This window comes from Meles meles, chromosome 21, assembly GCF_922984935.1.
Source record: "Meles meles chromosome 21, mMelMel3.1 paternal haplotype, whole genome shotgun sequence".
Lineage (NCBI taxonomy): Eukaryota > Metazoa > Chordata > Mammalia > Carnivora > Mustelidae > Meles > Meles meles.
The window spans coordinates 14,665,225-14,677,963 of NC_060086.1; the positions used below are offsets into that span (position 1 = coordinate 14,665,225).

The following is a 12,739-nucleotide window of genomic DNA, read 5'->3' on the forward strand; positions in this document are numbered from 1 at the left end:
AGATGCCCCTTCCCTTTCTCAGTTGCCCCAGCTTTAGGAAGACGGGGTCCCCTGAAGTTACACCTGGATGGAGGGGATAGACCTGGGTCTCGGGCATTTAAAGGCAGAGAGAGCTAAAACTGGGATTGGGCCTGCTAACCTGGAGGGGGGGCCCAGGAGGATGACAAGATGACTTCCAGCTAAGAGAGCGGTTGTCTCTGAACACAGTGGGTGACACCAGGGATCCCGTGACCCCACATGAGCAGGTCATACCAACTTGAGTGCAGGGGTGCGGTGAATCCCCAACCAGTCTTCTCCCTGGGTTTTGCTCTTCAGGGGCTCCCCTCCCCAGCTCCTGGCAGATGTATTTTATGATGAAAGTATTACGTGAATATGGAAATAAACATTTTCCAGGGGAGAAGGACAACCGGGGGAAAAGCAAAACCTCCCCATTTTGCCCTGTTCTCTCTTTTCCTAGCTCGACGCCTTAGGGACGATCATTTTGGACCAAATCAGGCTTTCAGCTTGATGTGCCATGAAACCTAGTCCCATCCAGAAACCACAGAGATTTTTCATGTTTTGGTAGCTGGGATCTGTATGGAGAGGTCAGATGCACACTGACATTTTCCCGTGTGGTGACTGCCTGTCTTACTGTTCTCACGGACTTGCTTCACTCGCTTGCAGAGCGCGTGGCTTCCTGTCTCCGGAACTACCTTTTCATTTTGCTGTGGCTCATTCTTGAGGCATTTTTTTTTTCCTGAGAAGTGCTTGCGAAGTAAATTTCCAAAATCCCTGCATGTCTAAGAATGTGTTTATTTTGTTCGCACATTTGATTGATTATTTGGTTGAATACAGAACTCCACGTTTAAAGTAAATCTCCCCGAGAAGGCTGGAGCATTACTTCATTATCTCGTTGCTAGAAGATAATCCAGTGCTGCTGATGAGGACCCAGAGTCCCATCTGATCCTTGTCATTGCCATGCCGGCCCCCTTCTAGAAGATTTTAGAATCTTCTCATTATCGGCCTTTTTCTTTTCTTCCCTGAAATGTTATGAGACGGAATCCAGATACCAATATTTCTTCACCTTCCACAGGGGCTCTCGCCGGACCCCCTCACTGTGGAGATCTCCCCTCCTCAACTCTGACACACACGCCTGATACTGATTTGTGATTAGCTCCTCTCTCCGTTCTCTTTTTCCCTGCCTGGAACGCTCCTTTCCCGGGCCTCGGTCTTTTTAAGTTGATCACATAACATCTCAACTCGTCTCTCACACTTTTCATTTCTTTTATAGTTTTTCATTTTAATTTTATTTTTAAAAATATTTTATTTATTCATTTGAGAGAGCGTGAACACGAGAGGACCTGCAGGGGTGGGGCAGAGACAGAGGGAGAAGCAGACTCCCCACAGAACAGGGACACCCACCCCCATGCGGGACTTGATCCCAGGACTCTGGGATCATGACCTGAGCCGAAGGCAGACGCTCAACGACTGAGCCACTGGGGGGCCCAACACTCTTCATCTCTCTGTGGGTTTCATTTGGTTTATTCTCCAGCCTAGGAGATCCCACTGGTGGGCATCTCCCCGCCCCGCTATTGTACTGTATTTCCCTCGTCTTGTATTTTGACAGTCACTCTTCGTACTTACATAAACTGTCCCTCTGTTCAGGCAGCCCGTTCCATAGCAATCTGTTCTTATTTTTCGGGTGTGATTTCTGCTGGAATCTCTTGGAGGATACTCATTAGAGGTTTTTTTGGATCATTATGCTTTCTTCCCTTCCCTGTGTTACCCTTTCTCCCATGGGAGATGCTTGTCCTATTTGCTCAGAAAGTCCCCTCTTTCAAGCTGCTGCTTTATGCCCACATTTCCAAAGACCAGGGGTTGACAAATGTTTTCCGACCTCCTTATGAGAGGCTGGCGGGGCTCTGTGGGGCAGACGTGGCGTGCCAGGTTGACTTTTCTCTAGGGCAGCGCGATACAAAATCTGGCTCATGAACCCCAGTCCTTCTGTGCAACAGAAATCGAAACTGAGCGCTTAGAAACTCTTTTACACCATTTCGACCTTGCCTGGATAACCGAGCATGAACGGCAAGTTTGTATCTTGAGTGTCTTTTTTATTTACTGTCAATTGCTAGTAATTCCTTTTATTATATTTGATAAAAGTACAGTCCAAAAGAGATTAGAAGCTTTTTTTGAAAAGGTGGAGGGCCTGGGAAATGTCTTCTCCTATCTATAGTTCAGGAGACACTGCTTTGGAGGGCTCAGGTGAGGGGAGGTCTAGGCAGGCTGTCCCTCTAGTAAATGTCACATGGGGAGGGGTCCTTGGGCCAGTGTCCCCATTCCAAGAGCCCTGGACACTCAGAGCAGGTTTCCCTAGAAATACTTCTTTGGCCTTAAATTTTAAATTTTCTAGTAGCAACATTAAAAAAGCAGGTGAGATTCATTTTAATATATCTTTTATTTAATTGAACTTATCTAGAATACTATTATTTCAATGTGTGAGTAATATCAAAAATCTGAATGAGATATTTTGTATTCTTTTTTCTAGACTGTCTTCCAAATCTGGGTAGCTCTTACACATACAGCACCTGAACTCAGATGCTAAATTTTTCTTGAAAATACTTGACCTCTTCTGAGATTTTGTCAAATTTACGGTTGAAAAAGTAGATTAAGACACAGTTCTGTCTTCTTAGGGGCTCAAGTTCCACGGTGTGTGCTTTTGTCAAAGCTTATCTCATGACATAGTTAAGATCTATAAGTTTTACCTTAAAAAAAATGGCCAAGCCAACCTCTATTTAATGATATGCATGTATGTAAATTTTATGCCCAAACCCACCACTAGTTAATGAGATGCCTACCACAGTACTGAAAGGTAAAGTCTGCTGATGTTTTCAACTTACTTGGAAATGTGTCATCGGAAATAAGGATTGATGGCTAAGGGATACCTAGATGGATATATATGTAATAAATCAAATTAAGCAGAATGCTCATTGTAGAATCTGGTGGGTGGGACATATGGGTGTTCGCTCTACAATTTTTCTAACTTGTCTGAATGCTTAAAAATTCTAAGAAGGTGTTGGGGAAGAAAAGAGACATGCATGTCTTCAACCGGCTGTACCTACAAGTAATCTCACTGCTAAATCTCAAAATTACAGTGTTGAGTGAAAGAAACCAGACTCTAGAGAGGATCTAGGTGTGGTTCCATTCACACAGTTTTGGGGCTGCATAGGTCAGAGGCCAGGCACAGTTATCTATGCTGTCAAGGGTCAGAAGGTGGTTAGCTGTGGTGGGGAGGGTGCCTAAAAGGCGGCACAGCGTTCTGAGGCACAGATGAAGTCCTATTTCTGATTACGTGTGTGGGCTCAGGGGTGTGTGTTTGCCTTGTGACAACTCACCAAGCTTTTTGCAGAAATTTGCACTTGGCTGTGTGCATTCGCTCCCTAATTGGTTTCGTTGTTTTAAGGCAGGCTGACCCTTCACACCGTGCATAAAGGAAACCAGAATTCTTGAAAAACCATGCTGCCTGATGTGAAGGTCTCCGAGTGCAAGGGAGATCCCGCCCCGATCCCCGGCGAGTCCTCTGGGCCTCGCTGCTATTTATTTGGGGGAACTTTCTCTATGCGGGTCTCGATCACAGCCTCGAACACGCTCCACAGAAAGCAAGCCTGTATTCCTTCGTCCCCAGTGCACACACATCCCCACCACCGCGCCCCCCAAGACGGCCTGGATGTCAGATTCTCCCGCGCCCCGACCACACGCCATGATTGATTTTTCTCTCGCTTAGTGTGTTAATATATCAAATGCCTTTCGCTCTGGTAGCTCAAGGGACTTTTCTCTGAGAACTTACAACATGAAATGGGAAGGCATGTCCTCTAGCTATTACAGGGGTAAATGAAAAGAGTGGCAGAAGGGGGAGAAGAATGGCAAACTGAGGCAGAATAGGAGGGGTGGGGGTGCTGGGGGAACAGGGGTGCCTCAGCAGGGAGAGAAGGGCCCGAGAATTATCAGGCTGTGTCCAATTCAGCCAGATTTGGGGGTTCATGATTCAGATAAAGCCTCAGGCAGGATCTTCCCAGCCATACAGTGAAGATCAAGGACCACCACCACCACCCCACCCCACCCCGCCCCAGGGCCTATGGCCATAACTGCCAAGAGTAAATTATTATAAACGTGGACATCTGGAAAGCACAATTTCTCTTATGGGGTCATTCAGCAGAACTTTGAGAGTACTAGTGAAGGTGGGTGTCCTGGACCCAGGACAGTGGGTGGGGGGAGGAAGGCACAGGTACGGTCTGTGGCCATGAAGTGTCCAGGAGCGGCACGTGCCAGGCAAGCCCAGGGCAGTTTCCAGAACAGAGGGTGAGGAGAGGTTAGGGCTTGGGGGGAAGGGGATGACAGGCTATAGGATTCCTAGCTTCCCGCCAAACCACAGGAGGAGGCCTGCAGTTCTTCAGAATGTGCCCAGTTCCTGTAAAAGGACAGCTGCCCACACCCCGACCCGGGCTGGAGAAAGGGGCATCCCTGCCCGAGTCACCCCCTAGGTCCTCCCCAGGTTCCCTGAGCCAAGGCAGTGGAGCTGGGGGGTCTGAACTGCAGCCCCAGGACCCACCTGCTCTCCCCTCCACTCTCCTCCCCTCTGCTCCCCAGGGACCAGGGACCCAAACCCCGCCCCACCCCCTCTTCCTTATCTCTTTCTAACCTTTTGCATTTTTTAGTCTCATTTCCTGTCGGGTTTTGCATTTCCCTCCCCCTGCCAGCCTATGACACACTTTCTCTCCTTTTTTTCTCTCTTTCACCTCCTCTGGCCTCGGGACTCCGGCCTGGGCTGCGCGCAGCCCCCTCCCCGCCCTGCAGCCCCTGGGCCGGCGGCACCCTTTAACCTACGGCCGGGCGCGGTGCCGCGGAGGGCCGGAGGGCCGGGGCCCAGGGGGAAGCCGGGGGCCTGCGCGAAGGAGGCGGCCAATGCGGCTGGTGGAGCATGAGCGCCCCAGGTAGGCAGGGCGGACGCGGGGGTGGGGGGCATGGGGCGCGACTGGGGGCGCAGAGTGGGGATGCCTCCGCCGCGGGGGGCGCCGTCGGGGGGGGGGGGGGGCGGGGGAGGGGTGTGCTGCCCGGGAGAGGACATGCGGGGGTGGGACGGCGTGGGGGGAGCCACAATGCATCCGGGCCCAGGAGGGGTGCGGCGGGAAGATGGGGGGTGGGCCAAGGGGGACGGTGCTGGGGGTGGGGTGCGGTCGCTGTCCGGGCGCACCTGGGGAGAACACACGCGGGGTGGGAGCGACTTGAGAGGTCTGGGATGACTTGCCCTCCTCGCCCTGTGGAGCTAGACCCCCATCTGTCTGTCTCCCCCTCCCTTTCTCTACCTCACTCTCCATGCGAGACCCCCCCCCCCCAAACCGCTACCCTAACCCTCTCCCTCCAGTCCTGATTAGTCCCACTTTCCACCTCCCTGTGTCCCCTCCGTGCCTCTCTGGGGCGGTCTGTCTCCCTGTATTTCCAGAGTCCCCACACCCATCTCAGAAGAAAGGGATGAACCTGGGAGTGGGTCAGGGGAGCAGGTCCCTAGAGTGGTCCCTGGCAGTGGCCTGGCAGGGTGCCCCTTGGTGCACCTGCCCCACAGAGAGGAAAAGAATCTTTTCTAACACCTGAAAGGACAGGAAGTTTCCATACCACAGCGAGGCCTGACTCAGAGGCTCCCAAGAAGGTGGGGCCCCTGGGTGCAGAGGGGGAAGGACGGCCTCCCCCATGGGGAGTGTATGAGAAGGGGACCCGAGGGGCTCCAGTTCCCAGCAAAGCCAGGAGGAGGTCCTGGTGACCCCAGCCTGGATGGAGGACCACCCCAGCACAGGGTTAGGCAGGAAGGCCCCCCTCCCCCAAGCTCTCCTGCACCCTGGGGCATGGGGAGGGAAGGTGAGTTCTCTGTGGCTTCAGAGCTCAGAGCAAAATTAGAGGGGCCACGGGGAGACTAGTAGGCTGTAGGGAAACAGCCTTCCCAGTCACACTTGCCCTGCAGGAACGGAGAGGTTTGTCTAAGCTGGGAGCTTCCCAGCACCAGCCCAGGAGTGGGTCAGCAGAGGGCCATTTGCTTACACCTGGACTTGGACCAAACTGACCTCTGTGCCCAGACCGTCCTCAGAGCCTTTGATTTGCAATTCCAAAAATTTGCCCTGACATTTACAACTCTCTCGAAGCTACAAGGTTATCAACCTTCTAGAAAGGGAAAACATGTTGGTCAGTCCCTTGACAATTACTGAGTGGCTACCGTGTGTGTAATGTTCCCTGGCAGTCCTGGGGGCCATGGATTCATGCAGCGACGGGAATTTAGTGAAAATTCTCCTCTTCTGTCCCTTCCCTGCGTATCCACTTCTGTCCACCTCCGAGGAAGCCATAAAGAAATGCTGGTCCCACGGTGGGCCGGGGGTGCTCTGAGGCCAGAGGGAGCCTGGCACCGAGCCTTGCCACACTCCAGCAACAAAGATTCTATCAGCCCTGGCATCAAAAAGGAAGGCTTCTGGCCCCGCCAGTCCAGTCTTGAGTCAGCACATGAATGATCCTCGTTGGGTTGTTTTTCTTAATGGTGGTAAAATAAACGTAATGTGAAATATACCGTCTCCACGGCTGTTGCCGTGTCCAGAACTTTCTCATCTCCCCACTCTGAGACTGTCCCCATTCAACACTAACCCCCACGCCCTCCCCTCGGTTCTTGGCATCCATCCTTCTGCTTTCTGTCTCTGTGAGCCTGATTCCTCCAACGACCTCCTGTAAGGGGGTTCCTACAGCATTTGTCTTTCTGTGGCTGGCTTGTTGCAGCGAATGTGATGTCCTCCAGGCTTACCCACGCTGTAGCGGGCATCTGAATTGCCTTCCTCTCTAAGGCTGAGTTGTATTCCATGGTGCCAACGCTCTTGGTTTTGTTTTCTCCATCCATGCTTGGTGAGATCTTTTCAAATGACTTGTGGACCTAACTTCATCGAAACGTCACAGCCCTTGTTTGAATCAGGCAGTGGGCACTGTCTAGGGGGGTGCTGCCCTGGGCGTCGTGGGGGACATACTGAAGGGAAGTGAGACCCAGATGCCCTCGCCCTAAGTAGTTCGTGCTGAGCGTACGGAGACTCAAACAAGATGGAACAGAATTGAGGGGAGGGAGGACGGAGGGAGGCGGTAAGGCTGCGACATGGTAGGTGGGCACGCCTAGAGGGCATGGTACTAGTAGAAGGTTCCAGGTTGAGACAGCACTGGCAGGACAACATCCTGGCCTCTTCTTTACTTTCCTACTAGTGTTTCTCCATCCCTTGGAGAGATGACTTGCTTCCCAGGACTGAAGGGCTGTGTGTCTGGTGCTCCAGGGGCAGAGGGGAGGGGCGGAGGGGAGCGGCGGGGTTGGGGGCAGGGGTGACGAAGGATGAAGGCGGCCCGTCCCGGCACCTCACTTGGAAGACGAGCTCGGGTCCTGATGTTCAGATGACGGCAATGAAGAGGAACGTTGGAGGATTCTTAGAGCTCCTCAAGTCCGTTTTAAGGCTGTCTTCTGCTCTCTGCTCAGCCTTGGAGGAAGTGCGCCCTGGTGATGGGGACAGGGAGTGACGTCTCATCTGTGCTCTGCCTGTGACCTTGGATGGGCCATCATGTCAGCTTCTGGGAGTCATTTCTCCCCAGTGAAACCCGGATATTCATACTGATTATTCTCAGGATTGTCAGTTACACCAAGCATAAAATGAGAAAACACGAATTGTGAAAAATGACCACCTTTTTGAGTATCACTGAGATCTGGGGAGGAGGAGAGGTGGGACAGCGAGGTCCAGACTTTCCCACTCAGCCCAGCTGGGTGGACTCCATCACTCAGCTTCCTTGCCCACAAGCGCCATCCTCCGGGCAATTGTGTGGACGTTCTTCAGTATCCCATCGGCCTAGAAAATATTTGCACAATTTAAATACAGGAACAGAGAGAAAAGGAAAAGACAACTTTCTAGGAAGCCCCTTAAAAATGCTTTTCTCTAGGGCACCTCAGTGTCTCAGTCATTAAGCGTCTGCCTTCGGCTCAGGTCATGATCCCGGGGTCCTGGGATCGAGCCCCGCTTCGGGCTGCCTGCTCCGCAGGAAGCCTGCTTCTCCCTCTCCTTCTCCCCCTGCTTGTGTTCCCTCTCTTGCTGCCTCTCTCTGTCAAATAAGTAAACAAAATCTTTTTTGAAAAATGCTTTTCTTCTAAGATTAGTTTCCCAGATGCCAGTCCTGACCTGGGCCAGCCCTCGCAGGAGAAACACTCTGGGCATCGTCCCCTGACCTCTCGGCGAGCTCCTCCTGCTCTGCGGATCAGTGGTTCTAATGTTCTCAGGAGGGGAACATTTTTGGTCACAATCTGTTCAGGGCGTCGAGGTTATGACAGTCGCTGTCATACTTTTGTTCGGGTGTCCATGGCCCAGTGCCAAGGAGTCATAAGGGTTGTATTCCCACCTTCCCGGGCTTGTGTGCTCTCTCCGTGGTCCAGCCCTATGGTCAGGCTGCCCCAGACACATGTACTGTGGACAGCTCCCCACACAGCTTGGGGTGGGTCATTCCCCACTGGATGATGGTCCTCACTCGTGGCTGAGCCTGAGGGAGGGGTGCACAGACTCCACATCCCAAAGGAGGCTCTCTCCTCCCCGTTGGTTTCTCTTCCGAGGGTACAGACTCCCTTCCTGCCCCACTCCCACTCAGGAATGAGCAGTCCTCAGACACACATGCGGCAGTGACAAGGTGGGGCCCGCTACACTTCTGTCCCCAGACCCTGGTGGTGCCGCGGGCAACACTCATCACCCTTGACTTTCTCCAGTCACCACCACCCACCCGTGGTGCTGGCCCTGTCCACGAGGAGACAAGATCCTTGAGTGGGAAGATCTGTGGTCTTGGAGCCAGGCAGAAGGGGCGCGCACCCTGGCTCTGCAGAGCGCCAGCTGGGTGCCCTCAGCACACTCAGGAGAGTCACCATGGCTCCAAGCCTTAATTGCCCATGTGTAAAATGCGTATAAAAATACCAACCCTAGGGGCACCTGGGTGGCTCAGTGGGTTAAAGCCTCTGCCTTCGGCTCGAGTCATGATCCCAGGGTCCTGGGATGGAGCCCTGCATCAGGCTCTCTGCTCAGCGGGGAGCCTGCTTCCCCCCCTCTCTCTGCCTGCTGCTCTGCCTACTTGTGATCTCTGTCTGTCAAATAAATAAATAAAAATCTTAAAAAAAAAAATACCAACCCTAAATTAACGTAGACCTCAGTGTCTCCAAATGAAGGTGCCCAGAGGACTTCTCCTTTTAATGTCGTACTTCTGACTTGGTTCCTTGGGGTGGAGGTGGGGAGCGGGAGGTAGGACAGAGTGAGGAGTTAAACACAAAACCATATGTACCACGGCGCTCTCTTCTAATTCACACACATACACACAAATCAACGAGATGTAGGAATTGGCACACTTTCTCTGTGACGGTCCAGAGAGTAAATATTTTAGGCTTTTCGAGACAGTCGGTCGCTGTGGAAACTGCTCAGCTCTGGTCTTACAGCATGAGACAGCGGGCACGAGCAAGTGTGGCCCAGTCGGGCCAAGGGCACAAAACGGCACGCAGGATTCACCCCTGACCATAGTTTGCCAACTCCAGAATGGGGGAACCTGGCCCATGAGGAAATTCTTTTTTTTTTTTTTTAAGATTTTATTTATTTATTTGAGAGAGAGAGCATGAGCGGCGGGGAGCAACAGAGGGAGAGGGAGAAGCAGGCTCCAAGCTGAGCGGGGAGACCCACACGGGGCTTGATCCCAGGAAGCTGAGATCATGACCGGAGCCAAATTCAGATGCTTAACTGACTGAGCCACCCAGGCGCCCCAAGAGGAAAAGTCTTAAAGGACCTGAGCAAACAGTATGAACATGCCAGTCAACGCACTTCCTTTCTAATTAAACGCATGCAAAGTCATACGGCAGGGGCATACCAGTTTCCACATCGTGGCTTTGACAATATTTACCAACAGGATAAGTGCATAAACCCTCTGGCCTAGGAATCCGCTTCTAAGAATTTATCTCACAGATGGAGGGTTTCTGCGCGCCGATGTCCACTGTAGCATCATCACAAGAAAAAGTTCGAAGCCACACCAGTGTGCCCCAGGAGTGAGGTCCATCCAATACCATAGAATTCTGTGAGGCCATTAATGGGCCAGGCAGGACTCTAGGGGACATCTGAGGGGTTTCTGGAAAAAACTCTAACACGTATAAGAAACTGCTCTGGTCTGGACCTTGGGGAGAGCGGCTTGGTATTTATTTTGTGTTTTGTAGGATTTGTTTTGTGTCCTTGTCCCTCTTTATGTTTCTTTTTTTACCAAGAGCATCTGTTATCTTTATGATCAAGAAAACAACAATGTAGGGGTGCTTGGGTGGCTTGGTTGGCATCTGCCTTTGGCTCGAGCCCTGATCTCAGGGTTCTGGGAGTCTGCTTCTCCCTCTCCCTTTGCCCCTCCCCCTTGCTCATGCATGCACGCACATGCTCTCTTTCTCAAATTAAATTAAAAAAAAAAAAAAAGAAAACAATGTAAAGTAAGGTTAGGAAGCATGTCTAGGGTTATTCCCATCCACTGTTGCTGCCGTCCTAGCTGCCCTGGGTCCCACCTTCCAGCTCGCCCCCCTGCCCAGAGAACCTGACTTCTGATCTCAGCGGCATCACAGTAAGAGAAATCCCAGGACCTCAGCGCTCCCGTTGAAAGACAAGACATGCATCTGACCTGCACAACCGCTGAGTGTGTCCATCCACCCATGTAGCCAAGCACCCAGGTGGAGACACAGGTCCCTTCCAGGCCCCTGGGGTCGGGGAGTGTCTGGAGCTCCTGCCCTGCCGCTCACCCCCTACCTGCTTTGCCTGCCCTTGGATGTCACATAAATGGAACCAAAGGGCACGTTCCCTTCTGCCTCCCACCTGAGACCCGCTCGTTGGCACCGTGTGCTGCCGCACTGGGGTTGTGGGACCCGTGCCGTATGAACATACCACGCTTTCTTTATCATCTCCCGCTGGGAAACATCTGCGTGTTTGCACTTAGGGGCTCTTACAATAAAGGCACAGTGGACATTCTTGTGGAAGTCTGAGTAGCAATGACCCATTCTTTTTTTAAAAATCTAAAGGCGCACAGAAGCCCCACGCCAGCCTTACTGAACGTCAGTTAATTATTATTGTAGCAGATGAACATTGGAATGAAATATAACCGTGACTTACCAACATTAGTACTTCCTTCCTGGCCTCTGAGTAAAGATTATGGGATTCACTGAAGGTTCCTAAGAAGAAATGGCCTTTTCTTTTTTTTTTTTTAAGGGATTCAAGTATAGTTGGTTCAGGGCGACATGTTCAGTTGAGTAGTAGGGATACCTCACTCGGCCGTCCCAGGCTCCAGGCCCTGATTCTCAGATGCTTTTCGAAGCCCTGAATGTGAACCATCACTCCTGGGGAGCCATAGCCCGCGGTCATCCTTGTTTTTGGAGAAGAGACGGGTGCACAGATCCCCTGTTCCCAGGGATGTTCTCCTGGGGCCTCTTGGGAAGTTTCTGTCTTATGGCTTCTATATTCGGGGAGGTTTTAGGTCTCAGAGGAAAGTGACTCCAAGTAGGGGACCCCCCCCCCGACTACAGCAGAGCACGGGGCATCTGTAGGGAACGGACTCATCTTTCTCCCTCAGCGTCATATAGAACTTGGACACTGTATTGCATCTTTCTTAACTAACTTCAAAATACACTTTTTAAGCCCAGCCTTCTCTGTCTTGTGGCAGAGTCATATGAACAGGCCTTCCTGCCCTGAGCCGGCAGCCACCTTCCCTCCTGGGTCTGGGCACGCTGCTGCTGTCCACCTCCTTCCCCCTGCACCGGTCCCAGGGCCAGTCGCATCTGTCCAGAGACTCCCTGCCTCCCAGCACCCTTGCTCTCCTGCATCGTCCACATCTCCCCTCTCCCCAAGGATCATGGCCATCTGCCTACAGATAGGCTGCGGCTCTACCAGACTTTAAAGAAAAGAGCAGCCCCCTACCCCCCGGCTTTCCTGGCCCCTCGCGGCTCCCGGCAGGTCTGGCTCTGGCCGGATTCGCACCAGTCCCCCGCCGCCGCTAGAGCAGAATCCCACAGTGGGGACTTACTGTCTCAGTCCGGGAGGCTGGACGTCCCCAAGGAACATGCGGCCAGGGCTGGGGTCTCCGAATGTCCATATCCGGGGCGGGTGGATAGCCGCCTTTCCCTCTTGGTGCGTTTGCTGCTAAGACTCTGTGTATGTCCCATTTCCTCCTCTGACGGAGACATCGGTGTGCCAGATTGCTTTAACTTAACTTAAATCAGCTTCCTTTAACTTAACCACCTCTTCGCAGGCCTTATTGCCGACTACAGGTCCAGGGCTGGGGCTTCAGTTTATGAACGCGGGGGATGCAATTTAGGCCATCAGCTTTCGAGCAGGTCTCTCTGGAAAGGTTGTCTACACTGTCTGTCCCCCACTCCTCCGCTGCCCTCCCTCTGGGCCCCAGCACTCAGTTTTAATAGCTCTCGTCAAGGTCACTGATGGCCCCCAGGCAGCTTAGTCCAAGGGTCCATTCTTAGTCCTCCCATGACCTGATCCTGGCCTCAAGTGACCGTCCTCTCCGTCCTCTTCAGAACACGGCATGGGTCCCGCCGCACTGACCACTCCTTCCTACTTCTCTTTTTTGGTTCCTCTGGAACCCCCGACCTCAGGGTCAGAGTGCCTGGGGCCTCTTCTCCCCGTGCTCACCTTCCCCGGGTGCCCCCAATCTC

General features: G+C 52.6%; 1 protein-coding gene across 2 annotated transcripts in view; it reads left to right on the forward strand.

The window, feature by feature from the left end:
- The first annotated feature begins 4,751 nt into the window (after window positions 1–4,751).
- Window positions 4,752–12,739, forward strand: part of CARD11 (caspase recruitment domain family member 11) — a 113,801-nt gene continuing 105,813 nt past the window's right edge. For both annotated transcript variants that reach the window (XM_045994043.1, XM_045994045.1), the window contains exon 1: window positions 4,752–4,967. The gene's annotated coding sequence lies outside the window, so the exon portion shown is untranslated. The remainder of the gene's footprint in view (window positions 4,968–12,739) is intronic.